Below are 22,594 nucleotides of genomic sequence, written 5' to 3'. Positions count from 1 at the left end.
TGAAAAATGACCACTTATTTGTTGTTCTGACATAACAACATTTTAGATATCAATGATCAATACATGGTCAATAATATGCTGTATGAGCACAAGGTTTTACATATACAAATGCTATCCAAATGCCCTCTAGTGCTCAAATTGTATAATGATTACAAGCACTCTTCAAGATTTAAGAAATGAGCACACCAACCTCATAGGTTTAGATAGCAAATTTAAATAAACCCAGACAAATGTTCAATTGTTGAGCAACATTTGATATCCTTGTTATTACAGAATTGACTTTTCGAATAATGTTAAAAAAATTATTTTCGAAACTGTCCCTTTAACAACATTACATATGCTAACACATTTTAAGCTTGTTGCTATATCTACATGTACTTTGTCAAAAAAAAAAATTTGAAAATCACATTTATATTGACGTGTTAAATAAAGTCTATTTTCTTTAAGAGACATTATTGTGTTAATATTTTATTGTAACTATTTTTATTTTAACAATGAATATGGTTTAAAGTCCTTTTAGGAGTGGGGGGGTGAAATATGCTAACAAAAATATATTTGAAGATTAAACTATGTGGATCTCATACATGATACAAAAAAACAACATTTGCATTCAAGGGACAGTATCCTATATTTTTTACATAACTGTATGTAATAGACACTACTACAAACAACAAGATTAACATATACTGATAGCAATATTAAAAAGCTTCAAACACTTGCAAATAAAATAGGGTTAGCTATATTTTAAATATAGATGAACCACCATTACAACCGTAAAACACAATACCCCATCATTAACATATGAAAAGAACCTTTACACAAACTGGACAAAGCTGGAGATGGTACTCACATGAAACTCATTGGCTTTGCGAGGAGTAAGAAAATTACTTACATTTTCTTACAACACAAGACAAAATAAACCTATTGGTTAAACAATGGACTATCTAACTAGAGACAAAATCAAATATTTTTATTTATAATGTGAGTGTCTAATGAACCTTTCATAAAATATACAACGAAATTACATTTAGAAGAAGTCGGCATCATATATTTAGCATATGATAAATGCATATTGATTACTTTATTCAAACACAATAGCGCATATTTATTAATTAGATATGTTCAACATTAAACACAACATTAATTTTTAAGAAAAAGGAACATTGTTGACAAACATATTAAACATGGACTGTAGAGATTTGCACTTGCCTAGAAATATCCTATGCATGAAAACATTTTGCTTTCGTTCGTTGATTCAACCAGACATCCAGCAAAAGAGAATGTGTTGGTCTTTATCAGCTACGGGTCAACAATGTAACATGATGCAAATAATACATATTCGCAAGCTTTTTAAAATTGCATGCAGTCACAAACGTTTTTAACGTGCACAAATATTGCGGGACTACGCAATCCAATCACACGTTTTTTTAACTTTACATGTGCCGTCTTAACATGGCGCTTCCTTGATCACGTAAGAACGCCATCCAATGAAAGGCACATTATTGATCACGTAAGAACGCCCAAAAAAAAAAGGCGCATCCTTGATCGCGTCAAAACGCAATCCAATAAAAGGCATATTCCTGATCACGTAAGAACGTCAGTCAATACAAGGAATCATTGGACAGCCTGGCAGGTGACGTCTTAAGCAACATGGCGCATCCGAGATCGCTGAAAAACCGCAGACAATACAAGGACTCTGTGACATCTTGGCATATCATTAAGAAACGTATTTATATTTTAGGAACTAGTATGTGTGTAGATTGCTATCTAGGAATGTCACCAAATCATGAATCATCTTTTCGGACTTGACTGTCCCTTGAACTATAGCTATGGTGTATATCTTTAACATTTAAAAGATACACATGAGAAATACATATGCCATTGATGTTTTAAGATATGTTTGGATTGTTGTTGAATAACAATAGTTATACATGTATTGATTAAACGTGTCATTTATTCAAGTTTAATTATGGTCAGCCTACCTATAGCCATATATGGGAGGAGATGTATTTTGTTAACATATTAGTTAACTAATATTCATCATCTACATTATTTGTATTACACACAGAGATTGATTTGGTTACACTTTGACAATAATATAGATTTGAAAATGAAATACAGGTGCTGTCAACATTACAATAAGATTGTTTATTAATAAAACTATATGTCCTTGTTCTTGTAAAAAGGACAAAAACGCTTTACAAATGGAAATACATTCATTTACAATAGTGATCAACATCACTTAAAGGGACATTATTTTGTTTTTAAAAAGAGCATACACATAGTCAATACTATTTAAATAAAATGAACACTTTACAGGGATTATATCATTGTATCAATACTCAGATCATTTGGTAAAGGTGCATCAATTCATGCAGAGTTTATAAATACACACATGGATATGAACATTTTAATATACATATATACACAAATACAAAAATATATATACATATATAAAGAAATTACTCTGCTAATCATAATCAGGCAATGATAGAGCTAAGAGAAAATAATATAAACACAAATAATAAGATTACATTGGAGATGTTAATCTTAAAGTCATTTACTATTGTCTTACATATATGATTTCATTATAACAAATAGATTTGTTAGGTCCCTTTAAGGATAAACAACATAAACTAGAGCTTGAAAAAAATAACAGGAAGAATGAGGACAAAGATTTGTGAAATAAAATGTATTTTATTAGTATGTAAGAAAACATACACAACGTTTATAAATAATCTTGTAAAAATAAGGAATATATGAGCCATATGACAAGGTAACACAGTGCATCACAGTCCATGAAGAGAGTTGCCAAGGGCCAGCATAGCCTCATTGGAGACACATGACAAGGTAACACAGTGCATCACAGTCCATGAAGAGAGTTGCCAAGGGCCAGCATAGCCCCATTGGAGACACATGGCAAGGTAACACAGTGCATCACAGTCCATGAAGAGAGTTGCCAAGGGCCAGCATAGCCCCATTGGAGACACATGGCAAGGTAACACAGTGCATCACAGTCCATGAAGAGAGTTGCCAAGGGCCAGCATAGCCCCATTGGAGACACATGGCAAGGTAACACAGTGCATCACAGTCCATGAAGAGAGTTGCCAAGGGCCAGCATAGCCCCATTGGAGACACATGACAAGGTAACACAGTGCATCACAGTCCATGAAGAGAGTTGCCAAGGGCCAGCATAGCCCCATTGGAGACACATGACAAGGTAACACAGTGCATCACAGTCCATGAAGAGAGTTGCCAAGGGCCAGCATAGCCTCATTGGAGACACATGGCAAGGTAACACAGTGCATCACAGTCCATGAAGAGAGTTGCCAAGGGCCAGCATAGCCTCATTGGAGACACATGACAAGGTAACACAGTGCATCACAGTCCATGAAGAGAGTTGCCAAGGGCCAGCATAGCCTCATTGGAGACACATGACAAGGTAACACAGTGCATCACAGTCCATGAAGAGAGTTGCCAAGGGCCAGCATAGCCTCATTGGAGACACATGACAAGGTAAAAGAGTGCAACAGGCACAACAAAAAAATGATAAAAAGGCCAAATGGCAACAATATAAATACAAATTCAACATGTGGACTGAGGATTATTATCTGCCACCATGGAGCATATCCAGATCCTCCACTTACTGGTCATCCTCTTCATTGTCCTGTGCATGTCCAGCTCCAGATTCAGGCCTTGAACGTAATTGCATAATTTCACGCAGAGTCAAGTCCTGAACCCGGAGCTGGGCCTGCATGGTGTCGTTCATCCCTCTCAGGACAGCTGCGTTCCTCAACACGGCCTGCTCTACTCTTGCTATCCCTTCTAGCATGAGCCATGCTGAGTCACAGCCTAAAATAAAATAAAAATTAATATTAAGGATAATTACACAACAGAATAAAAGATTTTAATACATACATTGTCATCATAAAGACAAATAATTATTTACATCAATTATTTTTCATATATTCTTTACACATGAATTAGGTTATTCAGACAGACAGAAATCATTAAAGGCTCATGTTACTCAAACATGTTGAACCCTTTAATTGGTTTTAGATGATCCACTTATACAGCTTGAGTGTATCAAATCTTGTTAAAGGATTTACATTGTACTTACATCAGCAATTTAAAAATTCTATTTAGACTGTGGTAGGCACACCTATCCTTAAACATTTTGGCATTGAGGACAAGCTGTGTAAACATAGCAACCAGAAGAAATTACATTCCCACTGGGTTAGACAAGAGATAATGTATCCACATTTGGACATAAAATTTTGGATACAAGTAGTGGTGTTTGGTATATGTAGTGATATCCAATTAAAGGGACACTGAACCTAAATATTTAATGGACTGATTCAGATAGAGCATGACATGACAAATCTTTAGAAATTACACATATTCATTATATGTTTTAATTGTCAAGCTATATTTTGAATGCAAGAATGTTGGTTTTTATGGAAGCCAATATTTGTTGATGAACCTTGTTTGTGCATGCTGGTTGATGGATACATTCATCCAACAATAAAGAAATGATGGCCACATTTATTTTATTGTTTAAACTAATTATAGGAATAAGTTGTTTTCAATAAATATATCAAGAGAATGACGAATAATTCATAAGAGTATTCTATTATACATTGGCTTAACATTGCATGCTGGATTTGAATCACAATTTAACCAATTTAACTTCACTGTACCTTTAAGTATCTTATAAAGTGTATTTAGAATGATACTTACAGCTGTGCCTGGGAAGGACAATCTGACACCCAGGACAATGAAGGTTTAAACAGGGGGGAGGGATGGGATTGGCTCGGGGAGGGATGGGAATGGCTTGGGGAGTGGTGAGCTGCTGCTCCAGGGTAGGCCGTACAGCTGGGGAGTGGGGAGTTTGGGTCTGGGCAGCTGTACGGGCCAGAATACGGGGAGAGCGGCGAAGGGGGGTGTATGGGCGTTTTTTGGGAGGGACAGGATATGAAATATGGGAAGGGCTGGCAGTGGTCGGGGCATGGTCATGGGTTTGGTGATGGGAAGGGCTCTGGGTGTGTGCAGAGGTGTGGCCATGGTCAGGGGTGTGTGCACGGGGAGGGGTCTGTGACTGGGCAGGGGCGGAATCCAGATGACCAGAAGTGGTGGATCCATCTGAAAATGTAAAAGAAATATATTAACATCTCATACATCCTGACATCAAATCAACGCATTTAAAATTGATTATGTTTTCAATATACCTCGAAGTGTGTTTGAATCTGTAAACTATTCTGAAATGAGGATATGGTATCTATATAGGCACTCAGATGAATCTCAATGACTGTCTGTACAATGTGAAACTTATTATTGTGTTTTGGCATGGAATATGCATGTGACATAATGATGGCATGAATTATATATTCTTAAAAAAATATATACAAGCAGATTTTCATGCTGCCTGATATAGAAAGGGGGCAGTAGTGTATTTGAACAGACAAATAATATTCCTTTTTAAAGGGAAAAAGCTGTAGACTTTGAATGTCTTCAATAAAATGATTTCAAAATAAGAAACATGTTGGAAACATGATAGATAGATTTCACATACCATCAGACTCCAAGGCAGCCTCTTCCTCCTCCATCCCACATGTGACATCAATCTCTGTAAAACATAACATGTTGTGTACACCTTAAGATCAGATATTATAACATATGTTACTGTTGCTCAAATACGCACATCAATGTTGCATTAAAGATATACACACACAAAGTTATGATTTACATCATTTTGATGGAGCATACAAATGACAATAGATTTGTTATTGTCAATAAATCAGAATATTTATGTATTGTTTGTCTTAATGTTAAATTCATAAAAGCATAGTACATAGAACATTTAAGATTTCTCATGTGTGTATCACTTGATGACTGTTGTTAAAAAAAAATAAAAAATGAAAAAAACATATGTTAGACATCTTATGAATAACAAATGTGTAGAATAATAAAGTAGAAATTATTAATCGCTCAATATAAAAAAAAAATATATAATCAGAAGATAAATTCTATGATTTTTTATAATGTTATGCTTCATCGGAATCATGATCATAATATTGATTAGCAATACACCTTCAATTACATATAAATGAGTCAATGGACTTACCAGGAGACCGCAAAGGCGGCTCTATGTCACTGCTGGATTCCTGTGGGCTCCCCACACCAACTCTCTCTATGAATGATATAGATATATATTATTAAACACATTTTGGATATCACTAAATCACATCTGTCTAGAATTTTAACATTAATCAACTTTAAAATGTGAAGAATAGAGCAGTCATTACACCAGAAAATGCTTGATTGAATCAAGGGGATTCTGTAAACATATCTGTATTCAACATATGTTTAATGTCAGACTACATTAGACATCAAATTCATCTCAGATGCTGCTATTGCATATCTAAATATACCCAATGATCAATGTTCTTAACCCTTTAAGGACACAGCTTTCACTTAGCTCAATTGTTTTATGACGGAATAATTCCGTCATATGTCCTTAAGAAGTTACAAGAATACACACAAACCACATATTGAGGAGCATCTGTTGACAAATCTAAACAAACATGTGTCACATCGACCCATTTTTTCAATGTACAGTAATCTTGTTTAGGACACAACACATATTTATCACAATACATAACAAACTTTATTATTACAAATATGTAATCATGGTGCTGTTAGAGTATGCAGATATATATAAAGTAACTCCAACAGATAATTAGATTTATATATCAATAGTTTGTAATAAAAATAATGTAATGATGAATGAATCTATTTTGTCTTAAAGGGACACTGACATGATTAATTTAAATAATTGATTTCTATGTTCAAACTGTAAAAAATAATTTAACATTGACTCCTATTATAATTCGAATGTTGTTCGATATTAATCTTAAAGGCAGATAAGGAATATTGGATTCAATAAATATTTTTTGTTGAAGGTATCCACCAATCATCAATATAAACCCAGGTTGGTCAACAAATATTTAGATGCACATAAACGTACTTTCTTTATTTTAAAATACATTTAGCAATAGAATATGTCACATATGATGATAGTATTATATTTTATGTTTATTAATATTGCATACTGTATGTGAAAGACAATATTAATAATTGTAGTTCAGTATCCCTTTAATCTAAAATTAAATAGATTCCACAATGTTGTTGTTTGTTAATGAATTATCTACTCCATATGTTGATGTAATGAATGGTATTGAGCATGCAATTAAAATCAAATATGTTATTTAAGTATATCCGAATAATTATATAATTTTCATCTATTAAATAGACATTACATATAAATATTGAACAATGTGTATTTAGTATGTAATGTTCATTCCATGTTTCTAAGACAAATGTCAATTAAAATGAGACATACCATACTGTGACAAGCCCTGGCTTGAGGATCCAGCAGCCACATCCATATCTGTAATATATTAAATGAGGATTGCATATCATTAATACTAATCATGCCATGTTTAAAATATTTACATTAATAACAAATCAATAGAAAAATATTAATCCTTTGGTAGTCCCATGAGTTAATAGTTTCCGCAATTAAATGAATGATAAATATATCCTGGACTCTTATTTTCAATCAGTTGTGTTGTTTACTGTATCTTTAAGAATATATGCTTGTTATTACATAATCATCAATTGATGGCCATATGTTATAATTTATTAGTATTATTCGTTTTTTATTAGATATAATATTTAAAATAAGAATACTGTATTCTTCACTAATCTAAGATTTTCCATTTAATTTTTAACAACATGTATAAAGCAATGCCACTTTCCGCAAACCCATGTTAACGTGGATGAGAAATGCCATTTTCGCGATCATTGCGCAATGATTCCAAGCGGAATTACGCATCCGTCATTTTAACAACATGTATAAAGCAATGCCACTTTCCGCAAACCCATGTTAACGTGGATGCGAAATTACATTTCCGCTCTGTGACGCATATTCTGTAGAGCGCAAGAAACATCATTCCAATTTCATGTATCACTAATGTAAAATCAGATATCGAAACATCATATGTAGTGTATGTTGTGAGATCTGTATAGGTTTAGTATCTGACTAAATACACATTTTGGATTTTTAACATTATAAATATTATATGAAGTTGGATAATTACCTGGTTCAGATTCTCTATCGGGTCCTCCCAGGCCACCGGACGGAGAAGCATCTGCCCTGTCCCCCGCGTCAGGACTTTCAGATCCCGCAGCTGGGAGGGAAGAAGAGGAGGCCGAGGATGGCGAGGATCTAAATCTTTTGGGGACCCGGAGATTGAGGAGCTCGCATAAAGTCACCTCATAAGGGAGTAGGTACAGTTTCCGCGGGGCCTTTCTTTGGCCCCCTCTTTTACGGGCTTGTACCCAGTCCCTTATGAGGTTGACTTTTTTCGATAAACGCAACCTCATATCTCCGAATCTCCTCATGATCTGATCCTGGGTCCTCTGGACGTCACACACCAATCTAACCGCATTGGTGATAGACTCCCAGAGGGCCTTCTTAACAGGCGCATCTGTCGAGCTCCTCTTGTTCCCAAACAGCTGGGGATAAAAGTCCTTGACGGCGTGGACCAGTGCAGCGCTCTCCTCCTTGGTGAACCTGGGAACTGACATGCCTGCTGGGTTGTCTTCTCAAATATATATATATATATATAAAAATATATCTAGTACGCCTGCAGGCATTAGAGAACTGACAAAGATGGCAACGTGTAATGGACTTTTATATGGTGAAGTAAACATGAGATGCACCATGGGACAATTTATCTGTACATCTGATTGGATAAAAGTTTGAAATATTGTTATAATGTCTGTGAGACCATCCTGACTCAAGTTGTGTTTGTGTGATGAACTCTGATTGGCCGTTCCTTAATGTTTCATATCTTAGTAACTTCCTTACACATACCTCATGGTGGTGCTGTAACTTCATTTTTCATGTAGACTTATTTGTAACTCATGGGCCTGTCATGCGGATATGTGTGACGCATATTTAATATCCGTGATCCGTGAAATATTAATGATTAAATACTCTTTAAAATCTAATCCTGTCACATTATTAATGTTGTAGACATTTCTCGGTTTAATAACGGTCTGTTTCTTTAATACAAATACACATTTAATATTGTATGTCTTTATTGTTCTTTAAATAAATTTATTGTGAAGTATTGACATTGCTCTATTAAATGTATTTATAATGCACATTGATTGTGTGCTATTGCGTGACATTACACTAATGTTTAAATATGCTAATCTGGTGTTTGAAGATGCGTTTCCCACGCAATATTTATTAATGTTAAAATTCCGGGAAGAATGTCAGTAACTTTGATAATCTGTTTATAAATGTTAAACTACAGCTTTGTTATTCGCAAATAAACCTCGAGCTTGTATTTGTCTGAAGTGCTCATATATGTTATTGTGCAATGGCGTCTTTAGTTTTAAAGAGACATTACAAACAATTGTATCAAATGATCTGTAGAGATAGAAGATTGTTTAGACTTTAAAATGTAAATCATTTTCTCTTAGTATTTATATATCCTCAACATAAGAAATTTAAATGCACATGGTTGAGCCAATCACATAAGGCATCTCTGTGCATCCACCAATCTTCATCTACTGAGCCTATCTCGATATGCTTTTCAAGCAAAGTATGTCAAGATAGGAAGAGAAGTAAATACACTATTTCAAGCTCTTAAAGGGACACTGTCCAAACAAATTTACCATTGGTGATTGAGCATGAAATGTTAATCAACTTTATTATTTAATACGATTATCAAATGTTAAGTTATCTTGTTATGTTTCTTTGAAAATCAATAATGATATTTTATATTACGGACAATTGTTTAATAAAAACCTGGGTTGTCCTTGACGATTGTTGCATCAATTATTCCAAACTATCAAGTTCTGTCCAGAGTACTGAAGCAAATAAATTAGCTATTTACTGCCTTATTTCTAAAGTAATGATAGCAACATCACAATGAGCATTCATAATATGAGACAAGTTTTAAAGTTGATTAAAATAGAATACTCATTCAGAATGTATAAATCATTGTTTTTTTAAATGGCTACCTTTAAGTATATTTTGAGTTCATGTCCCTTTAAATAAACATTTCACAATAATGCTTAATATATCATAAACCTAGGCACCTTCCTTTTGCTAAATGAGTCTAACATATGAGTAAAGCAAATTTAGATTAACTTCTAGATTCTTTTACACACTGACTGAAATATATTTATTAAATGAGGTCTTTTTTAGCCTTCAGCGTAGAGGGACATTAAGCTATATGTTATGTATGCATTTTGTATCATAATCTTATATTTGACCAACTTAATATGTTTTGTTATTCAATCATTATATTGTAATTATATATATATTCGTGGATTAAATACATCTCTACATAGGCTATTTTGATGCTGATTGTTGTTTGCATATAGATGCCTTATATCATTGACTAAGATATGTGCATTTATTTTTATTTTAACAAGTATATTTAAAGACTGAATGTAATTCTATAGTACATTCTAAATATGTTTAAATTCTTGTATGATATTTGTAACAATGTATACAAAATATACATTTTGAATGACCCCTTTAAGGACCCAAACATATTGTATTTTGATTTAACATTGACAAAATAAACTAAAGGGGAAATTACATTCTATATAGATATTTGATGTCTAACCCAAGAGGTAAGATTGTAATAAATACATAATATTACTAAGTATAGTTAAATGACTCCACTAGAAAATTACATAGATTAACCTGGCATCCAATAACTAATTATTAAAAATTATAAAGTTAAATGACCTACCATTTATAAATGTAATAATTGTAAAATATTTTCTAATAATGTTTTGAGATACCTAAGGAAGATACATGATCTTATACAATTCTTTTTACATTCAACAACACTGTCACTTTCATGTAATTGAACCACTTCACCTTATTAAATGTTAAAACAATCATAATATTAATACATATCCTAAATATTTTTAATATATACTTTTTCAATATAAAAGCATTGAAGAATATGACTCCCCAATTAATGTTAAAATATATATTTTAATATTCTCTGAAGAATTTTATTTTCTACTATTAATGCATTATTTTCTCTTATGCATGTGCTTGTCAAATAGCCAACTACCAGTCATGGGAGTCCAAGTTTTATTTATTTACAGATTATATTGATATATATTAGAATCTGCTAAAAAAATTAAATTTATTTAATAGAAAATAATTAAATATTCCATGAAGTCATCAGATGCCAATCTGAAATGACAAATAATAAAAATGGAACAAAGTTAATACACACGTTGTAAAATATTCATAAAATACATTTAAAATCATATGGTGTCTATGCTCTAACTTTGATCAACATTTTTTAAAGATAATCATTACATTCATTTTAAATTAATGAAATACATACACCATTATATTGTTGATTAAAAATAATATTTAAATTTCAAAAATTAAATTTATACATAATAATGTATATCACATGTAAACAATATATGTATGCTGAACATAAATGTAATATTTCATGTCCATTCAAATACCTCTATATCAACTATAATATGTATTCCTTTTTCTGATTGTGATCCCTAAATATCTAATTAAGAACTAAATATGACTAATGTATGTAAGCTACTAATATTCTACAGTCTTCACTAGCATGCATTGGTACACCAACCTGGACAATGCATGGTCTTTGAAAGTCAATTCAGGGGTAAACAGTTGATCTTCAATAGGTGTCTTATTCATCAGTTCATTAAATAGAGGACTGGGAAATACCATCTAAAAAAGTAAAATCATCTAAGTGTCTGATTGTGATCCCTAAATATCTAATTAAGAACTAAATATGACTAATGTATGTAAGCTACTAATATTCTACAGTCTTCACTAGCATGCATTGGTACACCAACCTGGACAATGCATGGTCTTTGAATGTCAATTCAGGGGTAAACAGTTGATCTTCAATAGGTGTCTTATTCATCAGTTCATTAAATAGAGGACTGGGAAATACCATCTAAAAAGTAAAATCATCTAAGTGTCTGATTGTGATCCCTAAATATCTAATTAAGAACTAAATATGACTAATGTATGTAAGCTACTAATATTCTACAGTCTTCACTAGCATGCATTGGTACACCAACCTGGACAATGCATGGTCTTTGAATGTCAATTCAGGGGTAAACAGTTGATCTTCAATAGGTGTCTTATTCATCAGTTCATTAAATAGAGGACTGGGAAATACCATCTACAAAATAGAAAATCATCTAAGTGTCTCCAATAGGATGTCTCCACAGCCTTATTCTATCAAATAGTTTGCACTTACCATGTGAACATGTCTTTGTATGGTTTTCAAGGTCAGCAGAATTTAAATATGCCAGACATGATCCCATTGGTATACTTCAATTTCAATCTTGGCTTTTTCCCCACTGTCAGTCTTGGAAATCTTCACTGTCAGGCTTCAAATTGTTCCCTTTCAGTCTTTATATTAAGTCATCTCCCTAATGTAAGAAATTATATATAAAGATTTCATACAAGTGTGTGAATCAGTTCTGTACCCCTCTCCCACCCCCCATTTCATAATAAATATCTATCACTAGCTTACTAAGCCTGTGTATGAACATGTGTTATTTTCTATCAAGTGTGAAGATGAGTCATATTGAGCAGAACAAACCTCTGTGTGACATTGAACCATAGTCATTCTAGAGTATCCCTTTCTGATTATGTAAATAAGTAATGTGTAAACAAAGTTATATTTTTAAAAATGTATGCCATATTATGTATTTGTGTACAAATCATGCCAGCAACAGTCCATACATTTCTACTTACCATCTGATGTCCTCTATAAAAACCAGGTGGCAAAGACTCGCTATAGGACCCAATGCCCAGAGCATCACCTATATTATGAGAAAAAAATATTATTATAACATTTGATCAATACTAACATGTTTGCACAATTCTCTACTTGTCATTTCCCTAGAGTTCACATCTATTGAAAATACTCCAGTGTAACTTCTATTATTTACCGTCTAAAGTGGCGGTTGATGACGTCTGCTCTGACATCAAGTCCCTCGTCCTGGAATTCCCCCTCTAGAACAGGATCATCCTCCTCATCTCTGAGGAGGTCTCTGTCCACCGGGACGGCCTGCAGCATCCCAGCCCGCTGTGCAATATTATGCAGGACGCTACAGGCTACAACGATCTTAGCCACCTTCTTTGGGTTGTACTGGAGTGCTCCTCCAGAACGGTCCAGGCACCTGAATCTCATCTTCAGGAGGCCGAACATCCTTTCAACCACCGCCCTGGTTCTCTTATGAGCCCTATTGTAGCGCTCCTCAGACACATCAGTTGGGCTACGCAAGGGGGTAATGAGCCAAGGCCGGCTCATGTACCCAGAATCACCTATAAATTTAGAACAGAACATAATTCAAACAGAATACTTAAACTAGTATATTGTTGTATAAATATATTTTTTAAAAACCATAATCCATATTAAAAGTTGTCAGAAACATAAAAAAAAAAAAAAAAATTATATATAAATCTGTATCTAGCCATTTCATCTAAGACATGCTACATATGCGTATTTCTCCTAAACCAAACCTTGTGTAAAATGCTAACTACATGTTTACATTGCATTCTCTATCTGAACACTTAAGGTAAGACATGCTACATATCTGCATTTCAATAAAACTAGACATTAGCAGAAAAAGACAATGACAGGGTTAAATTGCATGAGATAATATCTTGCCATTTCATCTAAGACATGCTACATATGCGTATTTCTCCTAAACCAAACCTTGTGTAAAATGCTAACTACATGTTTACATTGCATTCTCTATCTGAACACTTAAGGTAAGACATGCTACATATCTGCATTTCAATAAAACTAGACATTAGCAGAAAAAGACAATGACAGGGTTAAATTGCATGAGATAATATCTTGCCATTTCATCTAAGACATGCTACATATGCGTATTTCTCCTAAACCAAACCTTGTGTAAAATGCTAACTACATGTTTACATTGCATTCTCTATATGAACACTTAAGTTAAGACATGCTACATATCTGCATTTCAATAAAAATAGACATTAGCAGAAAAAGACAATGACAGGGTTAAATTGCATGAGATAATATCTTGCCATTTCATCTAAGACATGCTACATATGCGTATTTCTCCTAAACCAAACCTTGTGTAAAATGCTAACTACATGTTTACATTGCATTCTCTATATGAACACTTAAGGTAAGACATGCTACATATCTGCATTTCAATAAAAATAGACATTAGCAGAAAAAGACAATGACAGGGTTAAATTGCATGAGATAATATCTTGCCATTTCATCTAAGACATGCTACATATGCGTATTTCTCCTAAAACAAACCTTGTGTAAAATGCTAACTACATGTTTACATTGCATTCTCTATCTGAACACTTAAGGTAAGACATGCTACATATCTGCATTTCAATAAAAATAGACATTAGCGTCGGTAAATAACAAATGGTTAAATTTAATCCTATAGCTGAACATGACGCTAACAGTTAAAAAATACAGGGGCAATTGTCAAAATAATTAACCATGTTGTGCACAAATACTCACCAACGAGATAACCAGGGGGCATTTGTCTTTCCTCAAACTGTCTCCACAGGGACGACAGAGAGAGGATGCGGGCATCATGACAAGCACCTCCAAAATTCACATACACATGCATAATCCTCATCCGTGCGTCACAAACATACTGCACGTTGAGGCTATGAAAATGTTTGCGATTTCTGAAGGGCAAGTCATCAATTGGAGCACGCAGCGCAATGTGGGTACAATCAATGGCTCCCAAGACATTGGGCAATTGAGCAATATCAAAGAATTCCCGCTTCAGGCGCCTCCAATCACCATCATTCTGTGGGAATCCTATGTATTGCTTACTGATACGTACCATGGCGTTCAGAAAGTTATCAAACACCCCAGAGAATGTACCTTGAGCCAGGCCATGCATGTACAGTTCTCCTGATTGAAAACTCCCGGAGGCCAGGACGTATAGACAGCTTAGCATCTTACTCATGGGGGGAACAGCAGTCCTTATTTGTATACGTGGCTCCAAATGAGGTTTAAGAAGATCGTAAAGGCCAATGAGCTGTTCGCGATCGAGCCGATACTTATCAAAAACCTCAAAGTCACTCATGTTTTCCAAGGTGGGTCTCACCCTGTAGACACGAGGACCTCGAACCAGACGACCCCTTCGTCTCGGTCTGAGCCGCCGAGGCTGCCTGATTCGACCAACAGCTAGTTCGCCAATAGCACCACCAGCAGCGTCTACCATGTCATCGTCATCCATCTTTCAAAACAGCGTAACAAGGTAAGCACTTGATCTGATGTGGATCACAAGTGATGCATTGGCCATGTTGTTTGGGGGATTTATAGTACAATTAGTCCAATGGTAGTGAGTTTGTAATGATTGCTGATTGTATTCACCTGTTTGTATGTGAGCGGCGCGAATGCTTTGACAGTGGGCGTTTATTTGTTGTTTGCTGAAATGTTAGTTTCAAACAATGATTCTCAATGTGAAAGTGTCAAATATCACACATACAGTGCATGTTTGTAATGTTTGATCATATGCGTAATCAATATTTCCTAAACGCGATGTTATAGTAACAAGCACACGTCCAGGCTAACATGAATGAAAGTGCATAGTTGTGTATAATGTGCATCGAATGTGATCGATCAATGTTGCTGCAATATTGTTTGTAAACGATAAAGTAACAGCTGCCATCTGTAGTATTGTATATATAAGTGATTGCCGAGCTGTCAATACTGTATGCGTCCCATTACAATCGCAATAATAATTCCGAACTTCCCGTCTGCCATCTGTAGTATTGTATATATAAGTGATTGCCGAGCTGTCAATATTGTACGCGTCCCTTTCAAATCGCAATAATAATTCCGAACTTCCCGTCTGCCATCTGTAGTATTGTATATATAAGTGATTGCCGAGCTGTCAATATTGTATGCGTCCCTTTAAAATCACAATAATAATTCAGAACTTCCCGTCTGCCATCTGTAGTATTGTATATATAAGTGATTGCCGAGATGTCAATATTGTATGCGTCCCTGTAAAATCGCAATAATACTGAATAACTTCCCGTCTGCCATCTGTAGTATTGTATATATAAGTGATTGCCGAGCTGTCAATATTGTATGCGTCCCTGTAAAATCGCAATAATACTGAATAACTTCCGGCTGTCATCTGTAGTATTGTATATATAAGTGATTGCCGAGATGTGAATATTGTACGCGTCCCTTTCAAATCGCACTAATACTGAATAACTTCCGGCTGTCATCTGTAGTATTGTATATATAAGTGATTTTCGATCTGACGATATTGTATGCGTCCCATAAAAATTGCACGAATACTGAATAACTTCCGGCTGTCATCTGTAGTATTATATATATAATTGATGTGCGATCTGACAATATTTCTTAATTGTCCCATTGAAATCTCCATAATAATGCTGTTCAAAAGTGTGTTTTACGTATATGTTGTATTGTAGTATTGAGTGTTAAAGTTCCTAAAGGGGCGGTACAGTGGTGAATCTGTGATGTGTATGGTTGAATCTTCTAATGACGTCATGATATTATTAACCTGCCTATGTAGTTGTGAAATCCTCATTGTGTTGTTGTATTGTGCTACATTGTTATTGTGTGCTGAATAAAATCTAAATGTGTGCTTTGTGGTTGCGTGATGGGTGATGCGTGTTATGTACATGTACGTATATATTGTGATTGTGTCCCACATATGCTGACTTCTATATAGCGGTCTGGCATTGTTGTTCCTTCCCATAAAGTGACATCTGTAATCTGGTGTAATGATGTTCTTGTTGTACGTAATTCCTAATGGTTTATTGTGATGGAATCATGATGTTAAAAGTAAAGTAAAATCCATATGTTGTGTTTTGTGATTCCTCGAGAGAATGTAATGTGTTTTTCCCCCATCATTTGAATGCACATGTATGATTGAATGTTAAAAGTAATGTATGTGCATCCATGAGTGATCATGTGTTAAGCCTATGTAGATATGCAGTTGCTGCAAGCATATGAGTTGAATAACAGAAATGCAATAATAAAGGTAAATGAGAGATGTTTCCCATTGTGTAGTGTTTGTGAATCCAGAAATGTGTATTGAATTTTATTTTAATTGTAAATGTAATTTTATTGAAATAATAATGTGTTACTAGTGATGGGGATTTGTAGTTGATGTAATCTAAAAGTGTTAAAAATATTTATGGTGTGGTGAATATTTAATATTAAAAAACATAAGTCCACCATAGGGAAATAGTCATTTCTTGATCTATTTATCATAGCTGGGTCTAACGCATGAAATCATGTATTTTCTAGCGCTGGTATTTGGAGTTTTTCAGTCTACGCTATTTGCGTGCGTTAGGGAAATGAGGGTTTCGCGTGCACGAGCACGTCTTCCCAATAGAAGTCAATGGAGGCTCCAAAGATTTCTATATTTTTTTTTCTAAGACTGGTTTTCCTCGTAAAGTGAGTGACGTCATGAGCTTGTGTGAAAAAGTAACTAAATCGTGTTCTTTTTGTAATAAATAAATATTTTGTGTATGTAATGTGGTGTATATTGTTTGTATGCATCGATGAGTGTATGTTTGTGATAATGTTATTCGTTAGATGTAGGTATATGAGGGTCTTTTCCCGTATGTCCATGTAAGTCAATGGGAAAATGGATTTGTGTGGATTTTTTTCAAACACCCGAGATCTCGCAACTTTAATCCTTTGTATTTTAAAGAAAAAATAAAAAATACGAAAAATAAAGATAGTGTTGTGTTTGTATGAGTGTAAGTGTACTTTGTGTAATATTTGTTTTGTGATTCGTGGATGTTTTTTTGTGCGGTATATGTTTACTACTGGGTCTGAGGTGGCGGTAGAAAGTTGAGCGTTAGGTGTATTTTGAGTCGCGGTAAATAAACTCTAAATACCGGAGTGCGTAAAAAACCCGCGTTAGGAGCCTCTAACGCTGGTTTTGACGGCTACCGCCGAACTCTAAATCTAGGCCTTAGTTTTGACTTTCATGTCCCATTAAAGAAGTGGCTTATAATCATACATTGCACCACAAATAGCTCTTGCATGAGTATTTATTTAGCTTGAAAGTACATTATTTGAATTACTTAAAGGGACTGTCAAGTCCAAATTTTAAACAACTTTCTAATTTACTTTTATCATCAAATTTGCTTTGTTCTGTCGATATTCTTAGTTGAAAGCTAAACCTAGTAAGCTCATAGATATGCTAATTTCTAAGCCCTTGAAGCCCGCCTCTTATCTGAATGCATTTGACAGTTTTTCACAGTTAGAGGGCGTTAGTTCATGTGTTTCATATAAATAACATTTTGTTCATGCACATGGAGTTAGCACTAATTGCCTGAAATGCAAGTCTGTGAAAAGATCTGAGATAAGGAGGCAGTCAGCAAACGCTTAGATACAAGGTAATTACAGAGGTAAAAAGGATATTTGTATAACAGTGTTGGTTATTCAAAACTGGGGAATGGTAAATAAAAGGGATTATCTATCTTTTTAAATAATACGATTTTTGGTGTTTATTATCCCTTTAAGTCTGAAGTCTGCACTTCCACTTTTAACAGGAATTTGAAAGTCGACAGATTTCAGAATAAAATTACAGGAAAAGGGGACAAAATAAATTATTAAGGTGTATTGCAAAGTCTATATATAATTAAACATTTTATAGTACAGTCTCAAAGTTTTTAATGGCCCTTAAAATCCATGGTTCCAAAGATGCCAAGTAACAGGAGAAATGTGTTGCATCAAAGAAAAGAAAGAAAAAAAAATTAACACTGTATTTATTCAACAGTACTGTACTCAAATTCTGCACTATAACTCTGAGTAAAGTGCACTTTTTAAATAATCCACTAGATGGCAGGATCTCTTCTTTTCCAAAATGTATTATAAATGTGTTAAAACAAAAAGAATTTTACATAGAGGCTTATGTATCGTTAGAGTATTATTAGTATTAGAGTATGATTATACACTGGTAACAAAATTGTCACTAATACACTAAAATTACTGTATATTACAGCTGATGTGTATAATGCAGAGTCTTTACAGTGCAGGCACTTAAAGGGACATAAATGTTTCTTTCATTATTCATATAGAGAATACAATATATATTTTTAAAGTTTCCAATTTACTTCTATTATCAAATTTGTTCTCACGTTATTATTTGTGGCAGATATAGCTACATAGGTAGCATGCACATATTTCTGGTACATTTTCAGGCTAAAATAATTTCTAAGGGACTCAGCATAACACATTTTACTGACCTCTTAAACCAACAGATGGCGCTAGAGTTTACCTATAAAAATGTATAGTGTAGATAGATATATAGATGATAGCTAGATAGATAGATTAGATGATAGCTAGATAGATACATAGATAGATATATAGATATTGTTAGCACCCAGATTTTGATAGCTACTGGGGGGACTGGCATTTCCTGATTCCTTTACTACAAAATTGCTATCTAATTCATAGTTCTGTACAAAAGAGGTATTTTAAGACATAAAAAACAACAACAAGGTTTTATATATAAAGTGCCCCTCCCTTTTTTTTTACTCTACTACAAATTGAATAATGACTTCAGACATAAGTTCATAGTAGGTATTTGGTCTCGAGCTGTCTGATTTTGGTGGAAATTTTAGCGTTGTTTAAATTGACACTGAAAATCCCCCCATTAATATGCTCCCAATGACTTGTTATGACTTGTTATACCAGCTGCATGGTATTAATTAAATCTACTAAAACATTGCTTATTTAGGTTTGTTCTAGCAATTGAAATAGCTTGGTTTGCTCACTGAAACCACACCCTTAATGAAAACTTTAGTAGCTAAGTATTGGCTTTGTGCATAGAGAGATATAACATAATGAGATTTGCTTTCCCTTCAGACTCTTGCCATTTGAATGGGCATGTTATTGGGCACAATGGGCAGTGGTTTTAATAAGCAAAACAGCTATTTCAAATGCATTCAATTCTAAGCAAATGATATAACATATAATAGTCCACACAGTAGGGAAAAAATACAGTACAGTGTTTATTTAAATCAAAATATACAAATTAAATGGAGTTTTTTCTGTGACCTAATTTAAACTTTATTGCACGTTTAAGTTATTTGGAAAATACTTTAAAATTGTTTTACATTGTGCAGAGTCTATGAATTTGAAAAATGATAATCAAGCAACAAAAATACATTTTAAAAAATTTGCAAATCTGTAATCTAAGCTTATGTGTCCATATATTTAGATATCTATTTTTCATAGTTTGAGAATACTTACTATTAATGTAATCTACAGTAGAGACTCCAAACGATGTGTCACAATATTTTATGATATAATAGACCTGAGATGATGAATTGAAAGATGAGTATCAGATTTTCATAATTCATGCATTAGGTAATCCAGGTGAAGCCATTCTGAAATACTGTAAATCAGGGGTTTTCAAACCTGTCCCCAGTCCTCCCTAACAGCCCAGATTTTCAGGATATCTGAACTGGAGCACAGGTGAAACAATCAGATCATTAGTAAACAAGGTTATTATCCTGATCTAACCCAAGGTAATCCTGAAAATCGGACCTGTTTGTGAGGCCCGAGGACAGGGTTGAAAACCCCTGCTTTAAATGAATATTAAACAAACATAGAGGTCTTCAAACTCTAATCCAGTTAAGAGAATTTTGAAATATTTCTAAGCATATCTTTTGCAATACCATTTTTCATTGCTTATATTTACATAAGCCTATGTAAAATTATAGAATTACCTTACCCATATGTTAAAGTGTGGCATATGTTCATACTAAAGTTAGGTTGCATGAGGTCTTGGTTACTGTGACATTTAAAGTAGGGCCTTTTAAATGTACTACGTGTTTAAGCAATATTCCTTTACTAAATATATGCTTTTTTAACATAACCTATTTCAATGCCAAAAATGATAAAATGTTTCAATATTGCTGGTACAATTTGCTTTGATCATTAAATTTGATTTGTTCTCTTGGTATTGTTTGTGGACAGCTCCTATGATAATTTCTAAGCCCTTGAAGGCCACCTCTTATCCCAGTGCATTTTGACCTTGTTCCCTGCTAGACAGAGCTGGTTCATGTGCTCCATATAGATAACATTGTACTCACTCCCGTGGAGTTATTTACGAGTCAGCACTGATTGGCTAAATTACACGCCTGTCAAAAGTAATGAATTAAGGGGACAGTCTGCAGAGGCTTAAATATAAGGTAATCATAGAGGAAAAAGGTATCCTATATAATAAAAGGCCAAGTGTGTTTGACTGCAGCTGTCATGTGCAGTAGAGACAGCACGAGGACAAACACACCTGGCCTTTGAGTCCCTAGCTGATCTGCAGTGCGGCAGAAGTGGGCGTGGCCGGGCATGAGCAGGGGCGTGGTCGGGTGTGAAAGAGGCGTGGCCACGCTATAGAGGGGAGAGAGACAGCAAAAGAGAGAAGGGGAGAGAGACAGCAAAAGAGAGAAGGGGAGAGAGACAGCAAAAGAGAGAGGGGGAGAGAGACAGCAAAAGAGAGAGGGGGAGAGAGACAGCAAAAGAGAGAGGGGGAGAGAGAGCACAAAAGAGAGGGGGTGGAGAGAGAGCGCAAAAGAGAGGGGGTGGAGAGAGAGCGCAAAAGAGAGGGGGGGGGGAGAGCGCAAAAGAGAGGGGGGGAAGAGCGCAAAAGAGAAGGGGGGGAAGAGCGCAAAAGAGAAGGGGGAAGAGCGCAAAAGAGAAGGGGGAAGAGCGCAAAAGAGAGGGGGAGAGAGAGAGCGCAAAAGAGAGGGGGAGAGAGAGAGCACAAAAGAGAGGGGGGGAGAGAGAGCGCAAAAGAGAGGGGGAGAGAGAGCACAAAAGAGAGGGGGGAGAGAGAGCGCAAAAGAGAGGGGGAGAGCAAAAAAGAGAGGGGGGAGAGCACAAAAGAGAGGGGGAGAGAGCGCAAAAGAGAGGGGGAGAGAGCGCAAAAGAGAGGGGGAGAGAGCGCAAAAGAGAGGGGGGAGAGCAAAAAAGAGAGGGGGAGAGCAAAAAAGAGAGGGGGAGAGCAAAAAAGAGAGGGGGAGAGCAAAAAAGAGAGGGGGAGAGAGAGAGCGCAAAAGAGAGGGGAGAGAGGGGGAGAGAGCGCAAGAGAGATGGGGAGAGAGAGAGAGAGATCAAAAGAGATGGGGGAGAGAGCGCAAAAGAGAGGAAGAGAGCACAAAAGAGAGGGGGAGAGAGCGCAAAAGAGAGGGGGAGAGAGAGAGCGCAAAAGAGAGGGGGGAGAGAGAGCGCAAAAGAGAGGGGAGAGAGGGGGAGAGAGCGCAAGAGAGATGGGGAGAGAGAGAGAGAGAGAGAGATCAAAAGAGATGGGGGAGAGAGCGCAAAAGAGAGGGAGAGAGTGCAAAAGAGAGGGAGAGAGTGCAAAAGAGAGGGAGAGAGAGTGCAAAAGAGAGGGAGAGAGAGTGCAAAAGAGAGGGAGAGAGAGTGCAAAAGAGAGGGAGAGAGAGTGC

The sequence above is a fragment of the Bombina bombina genome, chromosome 6, assembly GCF_027579735.1.
Source record: "Bombina bombina isolate aBomBom1 chromosome 6, aBomBom1.pri, whole genome shotgun sequence".
Taxonomy (NCBI): Eukaryota; Metazoa; Chordata; class Amphibia; order Anura; family Bombinatoridae; genus Bombina; species Bombina bombina.
The sequence above is the reverse complement of the archived record's forward strand: the minus strand, read 5'-3'. Positions refer to the sequence as shown.